Here is a 9,052-nt window from a genome sequence, read left to right as displayed (position 1 = left end):
CCCCGCGCCGTCGGATCCCCGCCCCACCATCCCGCCGCACCGGATCCATGCCCCGCCGGACACCCGCGACGCCCCGCCGCCGGATCCAGCCCCTCCGGTCCGCCCCCTCCGGCCAGCACCACTGCCTCCTCCCCATCCATGGCGATCGCCCCACCACAGCAACCTCTCCCTGTGCTGGATCCGGTGGGATCCGCCTCCATCGCGTCCCGCCTGGACCCCCGCCACTGCGGCCGAGGCAGCTCCCCTGTCCGGCCTCCTCCCCATCCTGGACTTGACGGCTGATGGGTCCAGGTCGCTCATGCCTCCGGTGGCTCCTGGGCGAGAGGACTCTCTGTAGTTCGGTGGCGCTTGTGGTGCAGCTCGGTGGCGGTGCAGCTCGGTGGCGCTCATGCGTGCAGTGCGTTCAGTGAGTGCATGCGTTTCAGTGCATCTCGTGTTGACCCCGACCACCATCCTCCATCGCCGTCCGTCTCATGCTACCCCTCCTGACCGCGCGCCCCTGGATCCGGGCAACCAGGCCTGCGCGCCATGCCACGCGCGGCCCGCTGGACTTCGACCGCTGGGGGTGTGGTGGTGGTGGGCTGCAACTTCATCTCCCTTATGCCCGCAAGTTCCGCCATGGGCATCTCAATCTTGTCTCCCATCACCGGCATTCAGTTGAGGATAGGGCGCCCCCGGCTTGCAGTTCGCTTGGTTCCCCACGCTGTGGTGCGGTGCGTCACCGTCGTTCTATTGCACTTTGGGACCTTTTTCTTCAGATTTTGCTTGTCTGCAGTTCGCCTATGATCTTGGTGCGGTGCCGTGGATGTGCCAGCGGCCGCTCTCTATGTGGTTGGCCACGCTGTCCTTTGCAGATCGCTGGAGTGAGAGAGGAGGTGCTCTACATGGCGTGTTGCAGTTCCTGGTGCCACTCCAGTGCAGCTCGGTTTGTGCAAAAAAGTGGAGTTCTTTTTTTGTTGTTGTAGTAGTTCCTCGTCATTGTAATTTGTGTGTGTTTGTACTATGGATTAAAAAGAGGATCACTGTAGTTCGTTCGCCCCGGCTCGTAGTCCAGATATGTACAGATCGCAGCTCTCTCGGAAACATTCATTGAAGAAAACAACAAAAAAATTGTTTAGGTGCAGCTCACTTGTTTCATTGTCGCAGTGATCTTCTCTCTCCCAGTGGTTCACTATGTTGCCGAGTGCAAAAACAAATTGGAAAAGTTGATTTTTTTTCATGCAGCTCACTCTGTTGTTGTGTGCACTAGAAAGAACATTGGAAAAAGAAAAATTGATGCAGTGCACTCACCTCGTCCCTGCAGTACCAACGCTCGACACGAAGTGCACTCCACCACGTTTGGAAAATTTTACATCCCACAAAAAAAACCATGCAGTGCACTTGCCCATCTAATGACGTGCGATATTCCGTCTGAAGCAGTGCGTTCTTCTTTCCCCGTCCGAGAAAAAATACGTCTAAACAAAAAGAAACCATGCAGTGCCCTTGACCATCTAATGAAGTGCGGTATTTCGTCTGAAGCAGTGCGTTCTTCTGTCCGATGCAGTAAATATGACGATTTTGGTCTCGCGAAGAACAGAGTGTCCGCTTTTAGGTAAAATCGAAACTGCTCTTAAACCGTAAGGTATTAGAGAGAGTGTTCTACATGAAAAAGTTGCGTCTCGTCGATATCTTTCCAACAGCGTATGATTTGAATTATTCCGACCAGCCGTTCGTAAAAATTTCGCGAAAAAACAGCCGCTGCCTCTCGAAGTCAGCCGCACGATTTTCAAAATTAACTAAAATCCATAAGGAATCTCAAAACCATTTCAACATATGAGAGTTGCGGCTTGTCCGTAGCTTTCCAACGGCGTATCATATGTCTCGTTTCGACAAATGATTAGAAAACTGGAGCAAAAACAGTACCGAAAATTTTAAAAAATTTGAAAAACAGAGTTCCGCGATTTAGTAAATTTGAAACTGCTCTTAAACCGTAATGAATTAGAGAAAGATTTATATATGAAAAAGATGCGCCTTGACGATATCTATCCAACGGCGTATCATTTGCTTCATTCCAACAAGTGGTTTAGAAAAAAACACGAAAAAACGCTCGCTGCCACTCGTCATCCGCCGTACTATTTTTAAAACTGCTCTTAAACCGTGTGGAATCTCGAAAAGTGTTCAACATGTCGAAGTTGCGCCTAATCCATAGCTTTTCAATGGTATATTACACGCCTCATTCCGATAAACGGTTAAAAAATTAGAGCGAAAACAGTACCGAAAAAATAACGCGTGCAGTTTTTTCCGACGAGAAGTTCATTAGTCTCTATTGCGGTGCTCGTCGTTAAAATGATGCAGTGCGCTTCTGTTGAGCGTGCAGTGCCGAAGTGGTGTGCAGAATAGTTATTCTGCTAATATTAGCAGAATAGACCGTCATATATATATATATATATATATATAGTGTTACTATTCATCACCGAGGGTGCAAAACAAGTTATTCTTCACCCGAGGTAATCTTACGATCATTTCATAATTAAATTACGTTTGGAATTCAAATAGTTACATTCCTATTGATTCACTACGTAAAATTTGACATAAGAAAATAAAAATATAGGTCATAAGACAAGAAAATTTGCAGTTTATGTGTATTTTAGACTATGTTTTTACGTTTGTAATTTTACATAACATAAAATATTTTTTACGGCGATTATATATTTTCTTACGGTCTCTTTTTGCGTCGGAAATAAGACAAAACTTACGAAACGTAAAATTACGATGGATTGATGGTAAAATAGAGGGGGGTGAAGAATAACTATTCTTCACCCATATATATATATATATATATATATATATATATATATATATATATGGTCGCGCTATTCGTCACCCTGAGTGAGGAATTCTTATTCCTCATCCCAGTCCATCTCCCACGACCACTACATGAAAAGGTAAGAAGTGAAAGCACTTGAGGTAGGATTACAGGTCGAAGAAAGAATCAGCTTCCATTCCGTAAAAAAAAGAGGGAGGTAAACTTACGACATGCAAGTCCCCTTTTTAGGTCGTTCATGGTTGCAACTAATCTGGCGGATCAAAATGACTGTAAAAAACAAATTATGCCGTTGTAATATTATGGAATGAGCAGTAGAGGCGTTCCTGACTTTTTTACCCATAGGATGTGTGCGTATATTGTACGTATCTTTGGCCAATTACATCTAGTCTCTAGCAAAATTGAAAGGCCTGCATACTTTGGATTGTTCTACAAACTGCAAGACTATTACGAAGGGAAAACAACTGTGAAAAATTGATTTAGTATTACAATCAGAAAAAAGTAAAATTAGATAAAGTCTTCGAAATTTCATTTCTTTGCTCAAAAAACAGTCTGAACACTTTACAAGAGACATGCAACTGGAAAATGTCTGTTATGAAACTAATAGCCTCATGAATGAGACGACATGCCACCTCCTTCCATTGCCACAATTGGCAGGCTCACTTAGTTGACATCAGAAGCTACACGTTTCCTGTCTCCATTGTGAGTAGTTGGTGTTTGATGTTTGAAATGGCAAAAAAATATCTATAAGAAGAATCCATAACACCAGTTGATCTGTTGGATATCCGGCAATGGAAAACTTGTTTTGTGGCCTTGCCACATTCACATGAGAGCTATGGACGGTGGCTATCTGCAAAATAACTCGTTAGTACATATCCCACTCACCAGATCTTGGAATTCAACATTAAATAATTAGGAGTGATAAATTAATAGATCCATGCATGTATTGCAACACACGAAGAAATTACAGGTAGTAAAAGGAAGAATGCTACACAGCTTCACAAAAGGAAGAGTAAGAAAAATCAACGATATGAAGGAAAGTTCTACCTTTTCTATTTCATGGCAGAGTTCGATATTTTCAGACCAACTTCAATTGAGAATGGACATGCCATGCTACCCACCGAAGCCAGCTATGTGCTGCTCAAATAGACAAATACTGCCGAGTAATTGTGAAGCAACGTTTTGGAACTATTGGCTCGCTTATAGATATCGGCATACTGCCGGGATGAAAATGGAAATGATCAATAGCAGACTAGTTAGGCTATCGGCGTACTGCCGGGATGAAAAATTGAAATGATCAATAGCAGACTGGATAAGTTATGTATGCAAAAGCATGCATATAACGATGTAGATGAATCAATATTAAATGGGGTGAAAAAAGAGCATGTCAATGGCACTATGACAGTGTTACAAATGTATTAAGTCACAGAGTATAAATTGACCATACTTTAATGGACAGCTTTGCAAGATAGGAAAATGGGTTGAAGATGAACAAAGTCGATTCCTTACAGTACATGAACCTAATGTAAAAATGACATTTCGATCTTCCATATAGAATCCATGGTTACGATTTGTTTCAATAATGTACCAAAATAGATGGTAAATCTGCAAGCTTCGACGGAATGTAGAAACTTGGCAGATATGATTTTGTTTTAATGATAAGTGGCGATGTATGTGTTAATTTTTTGTAGCAACTAGCCGCATGATAAGAAATAAAAAGAAATAATCATTATCTCATTATACATCAGAAATTATTCCTTGGAGACATGCAGAAGAGGAGCCAAGCATTTTTTAATTTGTGCATGATAAGTTGCATAGATAGTCATCCTACATACCAACATTGTATTGAAGTCAAGGAGCATCATTTGAACATGAAACTTGAGCGACAAATCAAGCAAACACTTACATCTGGACCTACAAAATGTGTACCTCACAAGCATGTGGAACATATACCTGAATTAAATAGACAGTATTCATCTAAATTGCATACAAAATTAGAATAGAAAAATTAAGAGAACTAGTAACCCCATAGCATCGACTTGTTGGCAGGATTTACCTTACAAACGAAATTTGATGTCAGGACATGAATTTCTAAAACAAACAACTGCAAATGCTAGGTTTGCTCACCATGAAATCCCGAATGGAAAACAGTAACAAAATCTGAACGAAAAAAGCCTAGCTGGACTCAGGATTTAGCTTGCCACCGTACCCTGACATCGAAGCTCACTCGTGTGCTCCGCCCACCATATAACCACCCGCAGCTGTGCCGAGGCGGGCCGGCGCTTGCTGATGTCATCCGTCGAACCAGCCGCAGGCTCCCAAAGCTTCAAAACCTTTGGGTAAAAGGAAAACAGTCTCAGAAATTGTCCTAGAAAAGAACGATTTAAAGATTCACGTACACCTAAACCATGTACTTGTATGAGCACACAACTAGTAAACACTCCTTAATCTAAATCGGGTTATTCATTTTTTGTAGATGGCTTAACAAACTCCAAAATAGAACACTCGCCTTGTCCTGTTCTTATGCAACTAACACAGTTAATGTTTGCTAATAGGAAAAATGGTTTGCTTTATACAAAATCTTTGATTTGTTGGAACTGCCGAAGACACTAGTTGTGAATTCCAATTAGGTAACTGCATAGTCCAGGTAGCTACGCCAGCAGCTATGCCTGATTGTACTATCTTTGAATCAAGCTAATTTCCTGGCGTACATGACAATCTCCTGAAGTGACTGATGCAACAAACCTTGATATAACAAACTGAAGAGCAGCAGAACCCCAATCCTAAGTTCCTAACCCATCAGAACGATAGTGTTCTCACCAGCGCACCATTGCCTCGTCTCCAAGTCCCTTGCATACATATTCTTCTACTCCTAGATTGCTTGGCAGAATTTCAATTCCTCGTTTGCATAATAAATTCATAAAACATAAAGTTAGCATCATCAATTCAAATCCTATCTTAAGAATAGCACAGAACAAAAATCCTCGTAAAGTAAATATTCTTTAATTGAAGAAATATTGCTCATACGTATGCGGAAATTTCAATTAACACAAAATTAGAGAGAATTAGCATTGTCAGCTAGGTACAGGTTGATTCTTTATTTACATCATTACAAACATTCAATTAAGTCGTACCAATCATTTATTGCTACAGGATGGAAATTAGTCAAATTTAGACAAAAGAAAAACCAGAGAGAGGATTCACATGTCCCATGACAAACAAAAAAATATCTCAGCCAGATCGAAGCCTGATACTGTACTATTGTTCCTTCGTCTCCGCAGCCTTGAGCTCCCCCTCTTCTATGCCATCCACATGGCTCATCTCCTCCGCTATGATCTACACCTCTGATCCCATAGCCAGGAGCCCGTCTCCAGCATTACCTCCATCGTCTGAGCTCCTCATTTTTCTTTCCTTTCATTTCTTGCCTTCCTTCCTCTTCCCTTGCACCGCTCCCAAAAACCAATAACCCTAAACCTAGAAATTCAGAATTCATGGAGGAGGATAGGGAAGTTGAGGAGGAGGAGGGGGGGTCTTACTAGCGATAATACCGCCGGCGGTGGAGAGGGACGCCGGAGAAGGCCGTTGTCGCTGCCGAGCTCGCCCGGACCTTACACCACCCACGGCACCTCTGAGTCCCTACCGCATGAGAGCGGAAAGATAGTACTCTGCGCGCCAGAGAGGTAGTCTGTGCCGCCGGGTCGTCCCTCCGGTGCCGTCGCTGCCGCTGCCTCCGGATGACGAGATGGGAGATTGGGAGGAGAGGAAGAGAGGAACGGATCGGGGCAGTGGGCTGTTTTTTTACATCCGGGGGAGGTGGGCGACCGGTTAACTTTTCCACCGATCTAAAATTACATCGACTAACGTTTTGCTCGGTCGATTGACCCGGGTGAAGAATATTATTCCTCACCCGGGGTCACTAATAGAGTTTCTATATATATATACACTAGAATGGAGATAGGAGGGAGTATTTTGGATCATCCGATCAAAATCGGACGGTTCAAGAAAACTAGGTTAGGAAGTCCAATTAACAAAACGGAGACGTTTTGTAGATGTTTGGGGATGATCCGGACCCAACGGTGACGATTGCCCGGGTCGGGTCCGGGGAAGTTTCGGACGCGCACGTGAGGGGTTCGATGTACTGTGCAGAGAGGGTTTCGGGGTCTGGCGGTTGACAGCGGACTGTGCAGAAAGCTTTGGGCTGAGAGAAGAGAAGAGAGAGAGACCCGGAGACTGTTTCCGGAGACCAAAAACGTCTAGCGTTTGACCGACTATAATGTCGCTATAGTTATCTGTTGGGCTATCAAACGAACCCCGAATGCGATGAAACTTGGCAGGCGGCCTACCTACAACATAACAACACCGCATGCCAACTTTCAACCCATTCCGAGAACATTTTCTGGCCACTTATAAAACAATATTTCGGGCATGCCGCGGGCGCGTGCAAGTGTGTCTGGGCTCAAAACGGACAACAGACGGAACGAGGAGACTGGGACGGATGCAAGTTTGAAAACATGATGATGCAATGCGGATGGTGACATGGCAAGATGCAACATGCAAACGAATGACAAGGCAACAACAACGAATAACTGGAAGCCACCTGGCGCGTCGGTCTCGGGGCGTTACATGAGAGAACGAGGGTTGTAGAAAAACACAGGAAGGCCCTGAAAAGAGAGCTTGATGAGATCAAGAAGAGAAAAGCTGAGGAAGCCTTACACAGGTTCCCCCGCACCTCAAGTGTGCCTTCGTCCACTAGGCCATCATCTCAAAACTCGGGGATAGGATCTGGAACAGCAAGCACACAAACCCAGGTCAGGAACCCGCCTCGTTCCATCACAAAGGGGCGTCCAAAAGACATAAGATACAAATCGGGATTGGAGATTCAAGCAAAACACAAGAAAGCAAAGAAAGGGGCAGGCAATCCGTAAGCAACATTGGAGCACTGTGACTTGGTTTGTTGGTGACATTTTTTGTAAGATAGATGTTCTAATTTTTTCAAAATGGGAGAATGACTCCGGAGGGGCATCATAATTTGAAGGAAAATGCCATGAATGAATAACTATAGTTGCCCCATGTGTGGTACTGAATTTGCCATGCCTTTTCTCCTGAATCTGCCATGCCCGTTTCACTGAATCGGCCATGCCTTTTACACTGAATCTGCCATGTTAGTTATACTGAATATGCCATGTTATTTATACTGAGTCTGCCATCGCGTAGATTTACATGGTCAGTTAACGCATTTTAGTCCACTCATGTTGTATTGTGTGCAAACTGTGGAAAACGAGTTAAAACAATCACGTGCAAAAACCGCACGGTTACGGCTGCGTACGAACTACCATGCTAACCGATATAAGTTAGCAATGCAAAAAACCCAAAAAGCCAAACGAATAAGAACGATAACCTTCATTAACCGTGTCTGATCAACTACATTTGCCATGTTTTCAGACATCATAGACGCATTCAAGATACCAACCTGGTACTATCAACCACGAACGCATGATAATACTGAAAAAACATAAACGTAGCTGCTGTCACACCTAAGTAGGTTCACATCCACACACATATTACAAAAAAAATTCAAATATCGCTCACACACCACCACTATATACTAGGCTACGGGGAGATGCTTTCATAACTTAGTACACGTACATAGTTTTGAAAGAACAAGGTAATACTTACATTCCTCGGCAATAGAATGTAAGGTGGGCGTGCGGTATGGAGCACCACGTGATCACTTATACTTCTTGTTGGCCTTCTTGATAGCTTCCTCTATGAACTCTCGTGCGTTGGACCGCGTGTTGAAATCTTCATTCATCAACCAATTCCATGTGTATATTTTACGGAGCTCAACGACCATTGCAACTGTGATGATAGGGACCCGTTGGCCTTCCCACTTTGCAAGGTATTCCAACATGTGAAAGCCACAATCAGTCCTGTAAAAAATCAGTTCAACTCAAGAGAACACAGAACATCATAAACTTCAATGCAGAGGTGACAAAAAGGGTTTAGGGATTGGTGTAGATGACACATGAAAAAAAATAGTAATTACCGGTTTCCTTGCTTCGTAGTCGCGACATACTCGATTGGAAAATGACCGATCTGGACCCTCAAGTTTTCGTAGTGACGGTTCCATGTCTCTTTGAGGTTGTTGATGAAGTATTCAGCATGTGTAGTAAGGTCTGCATCAGCTTCTGGACGCATTGAATCAAGCATCTCAAAACGTTGGTTCTTCAGGTCAAGGTAAATCGCGTA

General features: G+C 43.7%; 1 long non-coding RNA gene across 4 annotated transcripts; it reads right to left on the bottom strand.

Moving 5' to 3' along the window:
- Positions 1 to 3,310: 3,310 nt before the first annotated feature.
- Positions 3,311 to 6,694, bottom strand: LOC119355007. Of its 4 annotated transcripts, none has more exons than XR_005171395.1 (4): positions 5,549 to 6,694; positions 5,013 to 5,136; positions 3,851 to 4,756; positions 3,311 to 3,653 (listed from the first exon to the last, which is right to left on the bottom strand). It is a non-coding gene; the product is annotated as an uncharacterized LOC119355007 (long non-coding RNA). The 4 variants fall into 4 exon arrangements; XR_005171393.1 differs by having other exon boundaries at positions 3,851 to 5,136; positions 5,549 to 6,271; positions 6,340 to 6,693; XR_005171394.1 differs by having other exon boundaries at positions 3,851 to 5,136; positions 5,549 to 5,702; positions 6,340 to 6,693.
- Between the last annotated feature and the right edge of the window lie 2,358 nt (positions 6,695 to 9,052).

This window comes from Triticum dicoccoides, chromosome 2A, assembly GCF_002162155.2.
Source record: "Triticum dicoccoides isolate Atlit2015 ecotype Zavitan chromosome 2A, WEW_v2.0, whole genome shotgun sequence".
Classification (NCBI taxonomy): Eukaryota; Viridiplantae; Streptophyta; class Magnoliopsida; order Poales; family Poaceae; genus Triticum; species Triticum dicoccoides.
The sequence above is the reverse complement of the archived record's forward strand: the minus strand, read 5'-3'. Positions and strand labels throughout refer to the sequence as shown.